Raw genomic sequence first — 17,729 nt, 5'->3', positions numbered from 1 at the left:
AATTCCAAGACTAAGAAGTAACGCTTATTTAAATCTTCCCTTTTTTACCATTACCTAAAGTTAATTATCTATGATGAAGTGCTCTGGTTTGTTGGAGGATCTAAATTATCCATGTGTTTTAAATCTACTATTAAAAAATAAATAAATACATAAAATGAAAAAAAAAGTATATTTTTGTTGTTGTTGTTCCCCCTTTTAGTGAAATTAAATAAAAAAAATATTTCACTCTACAGTATTTATTTTCTTCTAATCGCCCCCACATTGTAGTTATAAGGTACATCGTTCACTTAAAAAAAATTTAAATGTTCCGATCCAAATAGACACCTGCTCTTGTTCTCTTGAGGCAACGTCGGTAGCGGCGCAGTAGTAGTCACATGGAAACGAACATGGCATCTGTAAAGCTGAAGTTTGCAATGGAATTTTCAACTCAAAATGTTGCAACGTTTCAATATTGACCCCAAAAAAGCGAATTATACTTTGTGCGCCTCTGTAGACCTCGTGCACGTGACGTCACCGTTTTCATGGCGCCATATTGCCGGTTTAGCAGAGCTGCTCGACAGTGTGGGGGACATTGAACTGGAGCAGAATATTCACAATACCGGAGACTTGTTGTGCTGTTGCTTGTCACAACAGAAGAGACAAATATTCGAAGAGATCATTCTATGCAAAACCAGTTTAAAAGACCAGAAAATATCGATGGATTTCAGCAATTAAACATGATGGATGGTGTCCAAGCAAAATACACACACGCCTGTGTCGCGATTGCTTCATTTCTGGTAGGAAAAAAAAAAGTATGTATAATGCCAAGTTGGCTCATTTGAGAACAATGCGTGTTTAAAAAAAACTGTCTGTCGCAGAGATTAACAGAGGTTAAGTGTGGCCGCAATCGCTTCCGTGTACGTTCCGTGGAAACGACTCCGTCCTTTTTTTTTTTTTCCAATCATTGTTAATGAATGCGAGTTCCTGTAAAACCATAGGTCGTTTATTTAAATATTGGGATTTGTATTGAATACTAGCTGAAAAGATCAATGGATTCCGGCAAAGGTTAACGTGTGGCCGAACACGCTTCCGCGTTCACGAGCCGTCAACCCGTCACTATGTGGGATTTATTCCGGATGAGAACAGATCCGGCAACGCAGTATTTGTATGCGTCCAGACTTTTATACACTTTCAAAGTTTTCCGTGTAAATCTGGACGACTTACTCACCATATCCACGTGTAGATTCAGTTGTCCAAGACGGAAGGGAATTAACAGCCCAATTTCTTTTCGGCGAAAACATGGACTTCGGCATTAAATACGGGTCCTCTATGCCGAGTTTATCTAATTTTTCCACGTACCTTCATTTATTTTGACCCTTTAAATGTCTGACCTTATCAGCCAAGACACTGGGCAAGGTGCTGTAAGACACATTTTCGTGTCATCTCCAACCGACTTAGCATTGAACAATGCCTTGCTACACCGTCAATATGGCGACGTAAACAAAAGTCAGTGTTGTTATATCATAAAATGTATTTGCACGAATTAAAAAAAAACTCTTAATGTACATTTTACCTTCTGGAACTAAAATACCAAGTCACTTTATAAGATAATACAGTAAATCTGAAACTAGCTGCCCATTCATGCTGAAAGCCAGTTAGCGAGGTGAAGGGTTGACGCTGACACATTCTGTTGTAAATACATCCCGAAGCCATAAACAGGAAGTTTATCTACGTCCTCGATCCCTGACGTCAGCGCGGCCTGCTCAGAAAAGGGCACCGCTACACAAACAATGGGGGCTTCCTCTTCATACAGTCATACCGCTGCTTTATTTTTATCTTTAATTAGAAGATGTATAAACGCACACCCGTTCTCGCTCTGTAACCGCGAGGAATAAAAACAGTGTTCGTGCGCAATCACCCGTTTGGCAGACATGACAGTGATGCAGAACGACACAGAACCCCGTCTGTATAGATCAATATGGACAACTTAATAAATTAGCAACTTTTTATACATTAAACCAACAGAGTCCCAGGCTGTCCTGAAGGAGTCCTGATACTTCGTGTGCAGCGGCGGTTTACAGATGAGGCTTTACCTCAAATGGGGCAGTGCCACACAGCTGCTGAGTTGACCTGTAAGGATTATATGGCTGGATTAGCAAGTCCGTCTTCAGTTTTCAGTTCTCCGACATGCAGCCCGACTCCCGCTTGATGCTGCTCGGATGCAGAGGTAGAGGACGTCCGTGGTGGTTTTGCGGAGGTGAACCTTTCTGCGCCGAGTCAAAGAATTCGAAGGCCCCCGTGGTGCCGTCCTGTTGGTCGGAGGTGCGAGGGTCCATCCTTTGTATGAGGTTGAGCACATCCCTCTTGTCCATCTTGGTCTCCGCCGCCATGGCCTCCAGCTGCTCCGCCGCTTCGCTCACATCGAACCTCTCGATCTCCGAGTTGACTCTGTGGAGCTCCTCGGGGGAGTATTTCTGCGAGGGGGCGGGCGAGAGAGGGCAGAACCCCTGGAGGTGCACCTGAAGGCTGCACTGGTGGAAGTAGGCGTTGGGGCAGCGGGGACACCGGTAGGGACGCTCCCCCGTGTGGAGCCGTTTGTGGAGTTTCAGGTGGATGAACTGAGTGAACCGGGCTGGACAAAGCTTGCACTGGTAAGGCCTCTCGCCGGAGTGCAACCGCTGGTGGGTCTTTAAATTACTGGTGCTGCTGAATCGCTTGTGGCATACCTGCATCAAGCAATGAGAACTTTGTCATTCCCAGCCCACGTATGAACTAGAGTAGGCCTTGAGAAACCTACCTTGCACTCATGGGGCTTCTCTCCGGTGTGAACCAGGTAGTGTTTCTGCAGGTGAGCCAGCTGAGTGAAGTTCTTGTTGCAGGTTTGGCAACTGAAGGGCCGCTCGCCACTGTGCACCCGCAGGTGGACCTGAGGACCGTACTTGTTAGTGTTAAAAGTCCTCGAAATAATATAAATTTCATAACTGATCTTGTAACACCTTACCTTGAGGTTCGACAGCTGGCCAAAGACCTTCCTGCAGATGTTGCACTCGTACCGGATCTTTCCGTTCTGCCTGGTGAGAGGGTATGACAAGGTCTTGTAGCCGATCACGTGGTCCTCTCGTTTGTGCTTCCTGAGGTGCATCGGATCCGCGGTGTTGCTTTGGGTGGCCGTAGTCGGTTTGGAGGGGTCGCGGTCCAAAGAAGCCGCTGTGCCCATTGGCGGAGAGCATCCTCCAGGTGCCAGCGATGGTTGTGCTCTGCATGAGGCGGTGACCGCGGATTTGGCACCGGACGTAGATGGTAAGGGGACGTCCGCATCACCGGGATGCTCGGATTGGATCTTGAGGTAGTTTGTTCTTTGCGACGGGTCGTTCTTTTCATCTTTGGTCTCCCCGTTTGGAGAAGGAATGAGGTCGTCTTTGGTATTTGGTGCAAGTGTCAAGTTCTTGTGTCCCAGTTGGGGGAGGTTTGCATAATTGTCAAAGGGCAGCAAATGAGCGGAGAGGGTCAGGTAGGGTTTTAGTCGATCAGGGTAGGACAGGTAGGTGTGAGGTAGAATTCCGTCAGGGCAAGGTGAGTAGTGGGGTAGGAGATAGGGAGTGTGCCTCAAGGCAGGATAAACCTGATCTGGTACTGAGGGTTCTGGGTAAGGTTTGGCTAGGACATGACATGGGTTGTGCTGAAAGCTGAAGTGTAAACCAGGAGGAATATGACTTCTTTGATCTGGTTTTTCGGCAGCCGGAGGGCTGCAGGATGCTAGAGGGGGCGGAGCTGCGTATCTATGGACAGATTCCGAATGTGACTGAACTGGGTAGACGATTGGGAAAACTGTCAGGTTAACGCGGGATAAGGAGCCGTCCATTTGTCGATGAAGGCCGGTGAGGGGCTTGGGGGGCTCCTCTCGGAGGATCTCAGTCACGCTGTGTCCTCGTTTTTCTGTTGTCTTCTTTTGTGATTGCCGATGCTCTGTTGGCGAAACAAACAATGCACAGGATATTAGCGCAAGCGCAATATTTCTGGGAAAGGATATGAAAATGTAAGCACTGTATTCCATTCAACTATATCTCAGTTTGTGAATCAGTTATTTTTTTGTAATGTAAAACTTAAGGTCTTATTTTCCTAAAACCCAACGGGAATCAGTTAAAAGGCAGAACAATCCTATATGTGTATGATTGAATTATAAAAATGCGATGTTTGTGCTTTGCAGTTCCACTCCAGTCCTGTAGGGGGTGCTAGCAGCTGCCAACACAGAAACCCTTGAAGCTGCTCAATCTGCTGAAACAATTGGACTGTAATAGCAAAAAAAAAAAAGTCAAAATTACTCCATTATGGCCTCTATATATAAATAATTAACTAACAATGGAGAGTTGGAATGAAAATTTGAGCAAATATATTAAAACATTATTTTTTAAAGAAAAGCTTCAATATTTGGATTTTATTATTTTAATTTGTTAAAATTTGCACTTTATCCCGTCATATTCCAACTTCAATGTTGGTATTTGTTGCTGTTTTATTGTAATTAATGAACTTGGTTTTTGGGTCAGACTGTAAAGATAAATATTCTGAAAAAATAAAATTATACTGTAGGAAAAGTCTAAAAGTATAACAAAAAGGGCACCATCTTTATGTTTTCAAATTATAATTTTATTTTTTCCATTGAAATACGGTGACTTTATTGCCTAAATTACAAGTCTACAGGTCCATACTAATAGGGAAAAAAATTTAATTATGAGGATAAAGATTGTAATGTTATAAAAATAAATGGAAATACCTTCAATTTTTGAAAATTAATAACTTTTATTTATTTTTTCCTCAAAATCTGGTTTCTTTATTTTATTTGAATTACATCATTGTATTATAACTAGATATTAAGGCCAAACTGAAAGGAAAAAAAAATGTAAAATTATGATTTTAAAAAAAGATTTTAAAGTTTCGAGAATACATTCAGAATGTTAGAGGAATTCTCATCAAAGTAAATGTAAAAAGTGAACGTTTTTCAGGTAAGGCGACCATTTCTATGGATCCTTTGAATTTGTTTTCATGAACTATAACTCAAAAGAACTTGATTGGCTGAGGATTGTAATTTTTTTCTCACCTGAAGCAGAATACCCATTCCACCTTTGTGAGGTCACAAGCAGTACTGCACACACGTGTCTGCATGCAGGTTTCCCTTATTCTCTCTTAACGCTTTTAGTCCACGCAAACACATGGCGTGACCCTTATCTACGCGCCCCCGCCCTGTGTGACCCCCCCCCCTCCTGTGCAAACAAACAGCCGACACTCAGTGAGACATCAGTCTGTCAGCGGGTTGCCCTGTCAGGAAGTTCAAGTAGTCACTGGTGCGCTTCCTACTTCTCCTCCTCCTCAAGCGCCAAGTAAATAAGAAAGGTCGTGCCAGAACGCTGTCAGCAGCTCAGGCGACCTCGCGTTCGTCAATACGCGTGTCGACTGTGCGTCACCGAACGTTTCGCTGCGTGGATGCCTTTCACTGCGGAAGCATGTGTGCTCTTTTGTGTTCGTGAATGGAGAGGCACGCGCTTTGTGCGGCAACGAGCTGACGGCTGTGTTTCTATGCGCCGCGCAAGAAGAAACCCACACAAGTCCAGAAACTGCTCTCGTCTTACCACCGAGGACTGTGGCTACACCTCGGGACGGGACCCTCTATTCAGGGAGTCCGACCAACAAAAGGGCCCCGTGGGCGTGGCTGAGCCGCCTTTTAAAGACCGGCACAAAGAACGTGTCAGTCGGCCACTTGTTTGATTGCGAGTGACGTCCCTCAGTGACAAAAGAGTACTTCCCATTTTAGCTCATTTATCAACATGAGCAATTTTAATTTCAGTATATAACATTTTGATATTTCAAATAACTTGTCAGAGTACAAGAAAGTATGTGGGTATTTCATAAGCCGTTGGCAATAAAAGCATTGGCCTCATTGTGTTTAGGAAACGGAGACTCTCAACTCTTCACTTTTTACCGCAATTAAATATCAAATCCATTAATCCGTCCATTTTGTTTGCTGCTTATCCTCATGAGGGTCGCGGGGAGTGCTGGAGCCTATGCCAACTATCAATAGGCAGGAGGCGGGGTACACTGAACCGATTTGCCAGCCAATCACAGGGCTCATAGAGACAGGCAACAGCTGCACCCACAATCCCACCTAGGGGCAATTTAGAGTGTCCAATTATTATTGCATGTTTTGGGGGATGTGGGAGGAAACCGGGGTGCCCGGAGAAAACCCACGCAGGCACGGGGGAGAACATGCAGACTCCACACAGGGGGGTCCAGGATTGAGCCCGGGACCTCAGAACTGTGAGGGCAATGCTTTGTTACCGTTCCCCCTTAATATGAAATTATAAATGTAATTAAAATGTTATTGTAGAACACTTTATTATATACTGTATTGAAATGGATACTTGGAAATTTGAAATATATTGTTATACATTTTTGCAATTTTGATTGGCTGTTACATCTCCAATACCGTTCACAATGATTCCAGTCTCACATCACACCAAAACTAATCGTCGACTGTTGCGCACCGCGCGGCACTTCAGCGCCGACCCAGATACCCAGATACATCCCATACGCACTGAGAAACGGTATACGAAAGACTAGTTTGCACGTGTGTTGCTTTATAAAGTCCTGAACGTCACCATCTATTCTTCAAACCGAAACAAAAAAAACCATCCCTAACATCCACTTACCAGCACAGTCCATAGCCAGCTGCCCCAGGGGTGGGTAGTTACAACGGTGCGCTAATTCCGAGCAGTACCACACCAGCAGCTCCTGGCCGGGAAGAAGGGGCTTGACGGTGTAGAAGTAGATGTCCAGACCGCTCTGGCACGCGATCAGGTTCTGCTCGTCGATGCCGCGGGCCGGGTTGACGTATCGCATCCAGTTGCTCTTCTCTTCATTCAAACCGTCCAGGATGTGGTGCAAGGTCCCGCGGGAGAAGACCTGCAGCGGGGGACGCAATCGCGCCACGCATTTAGTCGCTGATGACTAATCAGCTTTATGACGCGCTCTCAATCCGAAACTATGAAGTCACAGGCCGATAGATGCTTTTATGGTAAATGCGATATAATCTCTCTCAGATAGGCGCCGTGGGTCTTTATTGCAAAAAGTAACACAGGAAGTTTATTTATTGAGTACAATGCTGTTTACACACTCATCGCTACATCACCGATGAATCATCTGTTCTCAGTTTTATTGGCTTTTGGGTTTAATTTTGAAGTCAGCTTCACATTTTATCACTTGCAAAAACATACTTTGAGTAAAACAAACTTATGAGTGTTATGTATTTTACTCATCATTACAGCTTCAGATTAAATTTGCCGACTTTTACTGTGAAAGTAAAAGAGTGGGGTGCAAGGAAAATACCGAACATAGTCCGACAAGTATCACTTCGTAGAAATTGTGTTTTTTAGCAGCTCTCCGAAGAAGGTATTGAAGATGTGTAAGCATTCTGGCATGTTATCAAAGCACTTGAACCAACTCTTTTGGTTTCACTTGTGCAGATGCGCTGGAACGTGAGAGCGTGTCGAGAAAGTTGTCCAAACGCTGCTCACTTGGAAGGTTCTCAGGCTCAGAAGCCACTTCCTTTTGCTGCGTCAGTGCGCGAGCGCTCGCTACGCTGGAAAAGTGCGGACATTTTGTTCAGCGTATTTACCGGCAGAGACGAGCGCGGCGAGGGGAGCGGCGCCGCGTCACTGAAACCGAACAGCTGTGCGCTCGCGACCTCAGCCCAGCCGTGCAGCGAATGTGTCGACACCTCGGCGGTGTCAGAAACTTCACAGGACGCAGAAACCGCAACGGCTAACCAGTCCCGCAACGCGGCCGCATCAACGTCTCAGATGGAACAAGAGGATGTGAATGGTTTTCAAAACAAAGGCTGCGCTTGTTCACTTACCCTCCAAAAATACTTTCTATTGGCGTCTTTCAGCAACGTTTCGTTGGTGTATCTCTCCCCCACCAGAGGCCCGAAGCGTGTCCCTTTCGGTATCAACTCCTTGCTGGTCACTCCGAGGACCTGCGCAGAACAGAAGAAGAGTCAACGTTAGCTTAGTTTACAAATTGAAGGCCCGGGCAAGCGTCCAGATGATTTGAAGAGCCTAATTACAGGGGTGTACAAGCAAAGAGGTAAATTAGTGGGGTTATTTCTCCCATTAGAAGCACTTTTAAATGTAGACTCGGCTCAAGGGGCTTATTTGAAGTTTTCACATCAAGTTGATGTCAAGAAGGGACATTTTTTTTCCTGAATTGTACGTCGATCAGGCTGCGTCAGAGAGACTTGATGTGTATTAGCGTAAATAATCTGTACACAAACCTAGCTCGCGGCCATGCTAACCTGAGAACGCCCGATCTCGTCAGATCTCGGAAGCTAAGCGGGTTTTGGCCCTGGTTAGTACTTGGGTGGGAGACCGACTTGGAAAACGCTCCCGGCTAAAATGCAGAGGGGGTTGAGTCAGGAAGGGCATCCGGCGTAAAACTGCGCCAAACAAACAGGCGTCCATCTGAGATGCCACGCTGTGGCGAGCCCTAACGGGACAAGCCGAAAGAAGAAGAAGAATCTGTTCGCAACCTTGCGTAATATGGAAGTTCTCTCCACAGTGGGGGAAACAAAAAACAAAAACGCAAACTTGCGGAAAGACAGAGTGACAGATTGTGCTCCTCCCCTTAGTCCTGGTGAATATTTGAAAAGCCAATGTTTTCTTTCTCGTCTGTCCTCGCATTAAAATTTCACCACCGCTCATGTTCTGTCACATCCAGGTGTGAAACGCACGGCTCTCGCGCCTCCAGGTTGGGGCTGAGAGGGATAAAGTATCGCGGGCATCTCCCATTGACTATAAATTCACGTCACCTCGAGCCAGGACCTTCAAACCCCGTGTAAGGCAGCTCCGTGGCCGTTCTCTTGTGTCACGGGTGGCTGTAACAGATCCCAGTCTCTTTGGTGTTAACCAGACTCCAGACAGACAACGGAGTATTTTAACATCTTGACTGCTTCCTCTGATCTTGTCTGACCAAAGCACGTCCACTCTCCATGCGTCATCCATGGGGTTAATCTTTTACCGTCTGGCTTACTATCTACGATCTCCTGCATTCGGGTTAAACATAAACCACCTTACAACATGCTTGCAAATAAAACTGCCTAATGCTGCTGACCTATAAGGTGGGGGTCCGGGTGCCCCCCACTTTGCTTTACGGTGTAATTGAGCGCAAGGACAAAAGGGCTGAGAATCCGAGGTAGCTACTAATCACACAGTCCTTAGGCTATGCGCTGAGGGACTCGGCAATTGTCTCGGGCTTTGCCTCGACATAGCAAAGGCTGGAATTAGACGACAGCGTGTCAAGCGTTTCCCACCCGGTGATGGATGAGTGGATGCAGGGGTGACGCAAGGTAGCGGCAAACAAGTCGGGATACGACTCCGCGATGAACTAACCTGCGTGGAGTCTAAGCGGCGTCTCAGGGCCAGGTTCCTGGGCAAGGACCTTTCGGCTCGGGTCTTGCTGCAGTTTTTGGACACTTCTTCCAGTGGTTGGTCCTTCACAATGTACGTGCACTTGTCCTCAAAGTCGGCCTCGCTCCACGACGTCACGTCTGTGTCTGTAGACTCTGTCATTGCGACCGCCGTGACCTCTGGCCTGAGTGGTGACCCTTCGGAGGTTAACATGTCTGTGCTGCACTCAGAGAACGAGGCCTGAAGAGAAAAAAAAATTCAACAACGTTATTTCCCAAGACTCCTTTTGTGTGCGTACAAGATCATGGGGGTCATGCTGCAGAAGAGACAAAAACGCAGTCATAGTATCCAAGAAGTTAAGACAGTGTGTATTGTTCTAATAACATTCAACAATACAAAGGAAGTACACTTTTTTTTTTTTTTTTTAAGTGACCCACAAAAAATATCCTTTATCTACCATGACAAGGCATTTTTTGTGGAAAAGTGTCACAGGCTTTATCGTGTTCACCCTGATCAAGCAAAACATAGACAGGCACAATTAACAATCAGGAATTAATAGGATTAGGTTAATTATATTTAGCTTGATGATGTTACATGGTTTTTTTACCTTCTAATTACTGTGTAACTACGACTGTACTATTTCAATTGAAAAATCTACATCTGAAGACTTTTTAATGAAGTCGATTTAGTTAGCAACCAGAGCAAGCAAATTTAATTAAAACACATATAACAAGATAATTCAAGCATTTTAAAAATACAGATAAAAATAAAAGAGAATGACCTCCCCCACCCCAAAAAAATATTAGAGTGCAAGAAATTTAAAAGGGGAATTATGCAAAAATTCTCAATCATAACTAACCATGAGAAAAAAAAACTAGACTAAAGTTATACAGTGGTGCCTTGGTTCTCGAACACAATCCATTTCAGAAGGCTGGTTGGAAACCAAAATGTTCAAAAACCAAAGCACATTATCCCATTACAATGAATGGAAAATGAAGCAATGCGTTTGAGGCCTAAAAAAATTGTCTTTTTAAGTGATTTTTTTTAGCTTTTCCTGATAATAAACTGCATAGTAGAAATACATGTAAAGTTTAAATACTTTATATAATTAAATCATTTAAGAAATATATTTTTTGCTTAAAATGTATACTTTAGCCTAGTAGAATATGCTAGGCTGGTAGTGCATTGCCTTATCTTTTCAGTTTTTTTCGGGGGGTGCGTTCAAAAGCACGATAACAAATCATCATGGGTCAGCTGGTCGGGGTGTTTGAATACCGATTTTCGTTCAAAAACCAACGCAAAAAAAAATCTCGAAATTTTCGTTCGAAAACCGATTCGTACGAAAACCGAGGTACCACTGTATATATATATATATATATTGTAGTGCAAGAAATTTAAACGCTAAAATTTTCAATCATAACGATGAGAAAAAAATGGATCAAAGTTATATTTAATAAATGAGCTATATTGCAACTAAAGAGTTATTGGTTAAAATAATTTTCCAACACGCGGGTGCAACGCTGTATGTCTGAAGAACAACTGTCAGCACGGACATTGACAGCGTCAATTCTTCAAATAAAAACAGCATAAAATGTGGACCACCAATATATAGTCCACTAAAGCTGGAGCTCCAGGTCGCCGTGGTAATAAAAATACTACACTCTTGTGATATTTTTACAGCCAGATTTCTACAAACTTTAACCGGAGAGACAAGAAGAGGCCTTTTACAAGATGTTCTGGAGTTAAAATTACAGCAAGGACCCAACCAGCCACTTAACTTTCCCAGCCCGGCCGACTTACCGGACAAACAAACTTCAAAGTGGACCCCTCACGCTCGCCGCCCCTCTGCCCCCACTGTCCCGTACATCCTGTGAAAATCCCAGTCACAAACCCCCGGAGCTGCAAGGGAGGTTCCTGTGCGCGTCATTCCCCCTCTCCCCCTGCAGCAAGACCACTTTCACAAGGAAACCAGCCAAGCGGTCTCAGTGAATCAAGCAGACTTCCTCCGGACCAAATGAGGCTCTGTGCTCTCTTCCTCTCTTGTGTACTGTCTCTCCTACCAGTTCACATGAAGATTGTAGACAGATATCTCACCCACGCCCCCCCCTCCCTCACCCCCTCCCTCCCCCACGACTGATGGGATGAAACAGTGAAGACAGAAGAAGCTTTGATTAAAAAAAAAAAAAAAAACAAAAAAAACAATACTGGGATATGCCCTCTCAGAACTGCTTCCTCCTCATGCTCATCAGCTTGCCACTCAGATGGCGATAAGATAGCAAACTGTTAAATGTGAGCAAACACACTTTTGTTTGGAACCGATCCTGGACTGGTTTGTCTGAATTTTAAATGCATAATAAAAAAAAAAACAAAAAAAAAAGTGGATCAGATGTCACCCCATAATTGTGTTTTCTGGAACTTTTAAACTTTTTAAATGAGAAAACATTCAATTACTACCACACATGAAAAAAACAAACAAACTGATCCATTCATATCCTGGCACAAATTTTGAGTTATTAAGTGGGCTGTGTATCAAAAAAAAGTGAATTTTCAAATTTCCACCATGTGAGATCTCAAAACATTGTTTGATGATAATGCAATTTCTCAGGTTCAGTTTTTCCAGAGTTATGTTTGGGAGAGTCCAACTTCTAGTCTGCATATCTGAGTCGTTAGTTGCATTTTTTTTTTTTTTGTTCCACTCCGCGATGCTCACTGTGCGGCGGGCCGCGTGAGAATACAGCTAAATACTGCTGCTTTTCTTTTTTTTTTTAATAAACAATATAATAATTATTCATATGTTCATTGCCTGCATTCTAAATGAATGTACCATTCAAAATTTTTGAAGCATTTGAATTAACAATAGAGCTACAATAAATTTGAATTTATGGAATGATAGTAGTAGGAAGTTAGAATAAAATGCAATCCTAAAAGCTTTATGAAGTTCCAATTAATTAAAAAAAAAAGTCATACAGTACAATTTTAGGGATAAACTAGTGATATGCCGCACAGTCAACACAAATTTATAATCACATAAAACCAATAATAACAACGTGTATCTTGCCGCCGTACAGTCTCACAATTATCGGTTTTACGACGTGAACGCACGCCGAGGCCCGGTCTCAGAGTGCAAACCTGCGTTAACTTTTCACCCCGTTTTTGTTTCTGTCACAAAAAAAAAAACAACCAAAAAAAAAAACAACGTGCGGCCCTCGGAATGAGTTGTCACAACGCCTGACAGCTCACTCCGAAAGCGTGGACGCCGCCGGTGACACAGCAGAAAGCATCTTGCGAAAGTCGAGACGTGAATCAAAAGGCTCACAGCTGTGGACCCCCCCACAGTGCTGCAAAGACGCCCTCGACCTCGGGGGTGACGCGAATCCCTCAGAGGGCCTGCGAGACCTTGCGGGATGATTGGCATTTGCTGTGGTCGGGAGGGGGTGGGGGGGGGGGTAAAATAAAGGATGGAAGGGACTTACTGTGAAGCCTTGAGAGGAGCCACACATAAGTGAGGTCGTGTGGAGAGCTTGAGTGTGTGTGAGCAATCAGTGGCTCTTGTCCCTGCTAAACCTCTCTCTCTTTTTCTCACCCCCCACCCGCCCCTCTCTCTCTCTCTCTCTCTCTCTCTTTCTCTCTCAGGCAGTTTCTATCTACCTGTTTGTGACTGACTCCACTTACTTTGCCACCGGCCCCTCCTCCCCTTTCCCCCATGACTCCTCCTCGCAGTGTGTGTATGTCAGTGTCTTGCCCCAAGGCAAAAGGCTTTCTCTAAAGGTGGGGGTTGGCTGTCACCCAGCTATGTCCGGATCAGACAAATACATCTTCATCCCCCCCCCCCTCCCCGAAACATCTACTTCCATCCGTCTCTTGAGTGGGAGACAAGCATTTTGTCTTCGGAAGTGAAGGTTGCCCATTTGGGTGCCGGCGTGCACAATACAGCCATGGCATGGCATGGTGGCAATGCAAAAAAATCTCCCCGAGTTACTCGGAACTCCTTCCCGCTCGTCAAGGGCGCTAATCTGAAAGTAAAAATCTGAGTTTTGTTTCCACTTTCGGTCGTCTCCCTGATTGGTGATGATTACGTTAAATAGCTGACACGCTTTCGATCAGACACACTTGCTCAGGATTTGTGGGCGGGGCCAAACAACGGGAGAAAAGTGAGTCGTCCGAAGAGAGAAAGCGATTCATCGAAGAGTGAATATTGGGAGCCGTGTTTATTTCTGATATCATTTATTAGGATCTGCACCGCAGGGGTCAAACTTGAGGCCCGGGGGCCACATCTGGCCCGCCTCGTGATTTCATGTGGCCCGTGAAGGCAAATTATAAGTATCAACTTCCATGATTTTTTTAAAAGAAAAATCTGTACCAAAGTTTCAATTTGTGATATAATTGATAACATTGAGATATTTCAAGCAATATTCTGCGCCCAAACAACAGCAATAGCTCAAAACCCCATTACCCTTGATTTGGGATTACAAAACTAATCTGTAAATATAACGAGGTGAAAGATTTTCATGGTTTCAACATTCATAACTGTAACTACAATGTGGCCCCCGAAAATGAGTTCGACACCGCTGATCTACACAATCTGGTTTTGCGCCTCCCTCGGTTCCTCCCGCCTTGCGCTGCCCGTATTGTCGCCGCGTGTTGACGTCTGTAGTCCGGCTTTCACTCCCGTCTCCTCTCTCTCTCTCTCTCTCTCTCTCTCTCTCGGTGTTCCTGCCCTCCAAAAGCAACATTTACCTTGGCGCCGCTCCAGCCCATTCAACAAGCATCTGGATTTCCGCGCACATCATTCTCGTGCGTGACACGCGACCTGCCTTGCGTTTCCATTCTTCAGCGCCGCCGTGCCTTCTCCTCCTCGCTTGTCATCCTCCTCCCCGCGTGCATCAAACTTCATTCACGCTGTATGTGCTATTGTTGTTTTTCTTTTTCTTTTTTTCCACCCTGACACATCCTGTCCTGCTCGCCACACCTGACTAAGCTACTAATTACAACTGCTGACATGAGCCACCGTGTAATTTAGTTTCTGCGTCTCACCGTTTGGCTCTTTCTCCTTGCCTTGGGTCATCTCATTCATCGCCTTCTATTTATCTCCTTCCTCTTCCTCTGTGAGGCTTCCCTATCCCCGGTGTCGTCCGCCTACCTTTTAATACTCGCATCCACCGTTGTGAGCTGTACATATGCGGATTTGTTTGTTTTTAGTAGTTACAGTGGACTTTGGGAGATGGCTGGGACGATTTGATATCTGATGTCTGATGATAAGTGGCTTTGTAGAACCGTGACAATCCTTACATGCAAGAGAGCGTTCACAGGAATGTCGTTATACAGTCTGTGGAATTTTTTGGGGGGTCGAAAACAGTTTAGTCGGCTTCCAAGTATCCAGGGCAGACATTTGTGGGATTGTGAATCGCTTTGGGTATGCGTGTGAATGACTGTTTGTCTTTAATGGCTGGTGTGAATGTGTTGCAGTCTTCTACCGCTTCTCTGGGTCGGGTCATGAGGTAAGTGGCTTCAGCAGGGATACCCAGACTTCCCTTTCCCCAGCCACTTCTTCCAGCTCTTCCTGAAGGATCCCGAGGCGTCCCCAAGCCAGCCGAGAGACATAGTCTGTCCAGCGTGTCTTGGGTCGTCACCGGGGTCTCTTTCCGGTGGGACGTGCCCGGAACACCTCACCAAGGAGGCGTCCAGGAGGCATCCGGACCAGATGCCCCAGCCCACTCATCTTCTTCTTCTTCTTCTTCTTCTTTTCCTTTCAGCTTGCATCTCAGATGAACGCACATTTGTTTGGCACAGTTTTACGCCAGATGCCCTTCCTGACTACACCACCTGGTATTCCCAGGCGGTCTCCCATCCAAGTACTAAACTGGGCAAAACCCGCTTAGCTCCCGAGACCTAACGAGATCGGGCGTTCTCAGGGTAGCATGGCCGTAAACCCCCAGCCACGTCATCTGGCTCCTTTCAATGCGGAGGAGCAGCGGCTCGACACCGAGCCCCTCCCAGATGACCGAGCTTCTCACCCGTTCTCTAAGGGAGAGCCCGGAGACCCTGCGGAGGAAACTCATTTCTTGTATCCGGGATCTTGTTCTTTCGGCCACGACCCACAGCTCGTTCCCATAGGTGAGGGTAGATCGACTGGTAAATTGAGATCTTTGCCTTTCGACTTCGCTCCCTCTTTACCACAACGGACCGATACAAAGTCCGCATCACTGCAGACGCTGCACCGATCCGTCTGTCGATCTCCCGCCTCTGAGTGTGCTGCTTTACCTGAAAATTGACTTTCAAAGTACATTTCTGGGAATCAAAGTTTTAAGGTCTCTCAGAACTATAATAAGAAACCTTGGTGAGATCTCACTAAGGTTGGCAAAAAAACAAGTTTTTCCTTTCCCGTCTTTTATGTCTCCCGATCATAACTGGGCTCTCGTGAGGTATGCCGAAGCCTTGCTGATTGGATGATAAACCGGCAGCATCACTCAATCACACGCGAGATCAACTTTGAAATGCGACGTTTCTGCACACTCGAGTCAAATCCACCGAAGGCACTTGTGGATGTTCCACCCTTCATTGTGCCATCAGGAGGCCTCTCCAAATTGCGGTGGAAGCTTGACTATAATTTCCAAGCTAGACTACACCTTAGGTCATTTCTCGTCAGTGGGACTAAAGGTGAACCATCCCGTCCCCGTCATCTAAGGAGAAAACCGATGATCTTCAACAAGGATGCTTGGTGCCTGAGCCTGCTTTTAAAAACCACAAAATGGCTGACACAGACTTTCTTTGACTTTTAGGCTGACTCAAGGAGAAATAGTTCACTCCTATTCCCGTAGGCTCCTTCCATTTTTTTTTTTAACTCTTCTAACCTTCTCAGCCCACCTTTATCCATAAAACACATAAAACATGGAAATGCCCTTAATTACAAGCCCTTATGCCATCATAATTATTTCAATCTTTTTTTTTTAATGCCTTAAATGACTATTTCAAGATACAATCTGCGCTTGCATTGCCGAGGCGACACGAAAGCGGCGGCCCGACTTTTTGTTCCAATTCACGGCACCAAAACATCCGACGCCACCCCCGAACCTCGACGTCCACCGACTCTCTTTCCTCCAGCGACGGAAGGTCTCCTGTCGACAGGTTATTATCATACTTTCGAGGCCGAGAGGAATGTCGCTGCGCTACACGCACGCACGTACTTCAAATCTTATCCACACCACCCACGGAGAGGTTAACAACAGTCACAGCGCAACAGTGACACACCTGTCAAGATGAGACAATGTCCAGTGCGGTCTTGAATACTTCGGGCGTTAAATGTCATCTGATAATATTTGTCTGCTTTTGCTGGTTTTAATGTCATTCACCACTGATGATCGAATTTAGACTTATTACCACCCCCACTATATCGTTCCAAGACCTTCTGGACAGTTTGATGTTTCGCAATGTCTTGGAAGGCCCTTTTGTGTTCCGACACAACTAAAGGCCATGTCCTTTTTCCCTAATGGTTGTGAATGACTTCATTAATCTTTTGCTTCTTTGCCCCCCCCCCCCTTCCTTTTGCCCGAAGACATTCAGAAAAAAAGCAACATTGTCAGAAATGTGATTTTACAGTCTGAAGTCTGACTTGATCTGCGGCTAATTTCATGTCGGGATGAAAAGAACTTTGTCGCATTGCCCGTCTGCAGGTCTGTTCTCATGGGAATTGAGGTCGGGTTTGGATGAGTAGTAATGCACTGTTTTCATTGTTTTTATGTTCATGTGTATAGCATCTATTTTAATTGAATCCATTGATAAAGCAGTGTCAAGAGTTTAGTGTATATTTCATTTAATATAATTCATATTAATCTATTGTTTTTACAATTCCATTGTGCCATCATTGTTATTCAGGAAAACAAACAAATAAATAAAAGCAACGTATTTTGTGCCATTTAATGCAATGCAATGCAACAGTCGAGAGTCTGACCAATTTTAACAGAGAAAAATAAGCGCCAAATTTAAAAATCCAATCAAATGTGTCCAATTGCGATGTCACCATTACAGCATGACCTCACAAAAGCAAAATTAAAATAATTTTCTAACAATGAGCCGACTGGACAAGCTCCATTGAGGAGTCACAGTGTATATTATTATCTATTTAAAAAAAAAAAAGTCAAGTGCATAAAAATATGTTAGCGGTTTAATATTTTATTGTTAAGGATATTTGTCTTTTGTAAAAACAATACGTGCCAAAATGGTTGCGATGGACTCTCGGCAATATTTTAATTTTGTTCTGATAAAATTATAGCAATCCCTGTGTGCCAGGTACATCTT

The 17,729-nt window shown here is 44.8% G+C and overlaps 1 pseudogene; it reads right to left on the bottom strand.

Annotated features, from left to right (window-relative positions):
- Positions 1-15,245: 15,245 nt before the first annotated feature.
- On the bottom strand, positions 15,246-15,364 carry LOC133497065 (5S ribosomal RNA; annotated as a pseudogene).
- Between the last annotated feature and the right edge of the window lie 2,365 nt (positions 15,365-17,729).

The sequence above is a fragment of the Syngnathoides biaculeatus genome, chromosome 23 (genome assembly GCF_019802595.1).
Source record: "Syngnathoides biaculeatus isolate LvHL_M chromosome 23, ASM1980259v1, whole genome shotgun sequence".
Taxonomy (NCBI): domain Eukaryota; kingdom Metazoa; phylum Chordata; class Actinopteri; order Syngnathiformes; family Syngnathidae; genus Syngnathoides; species Syngnathoides biaculeatus.
This window is presented reverse-complemented; position numbering and strand designations above follow the sequence as displayed.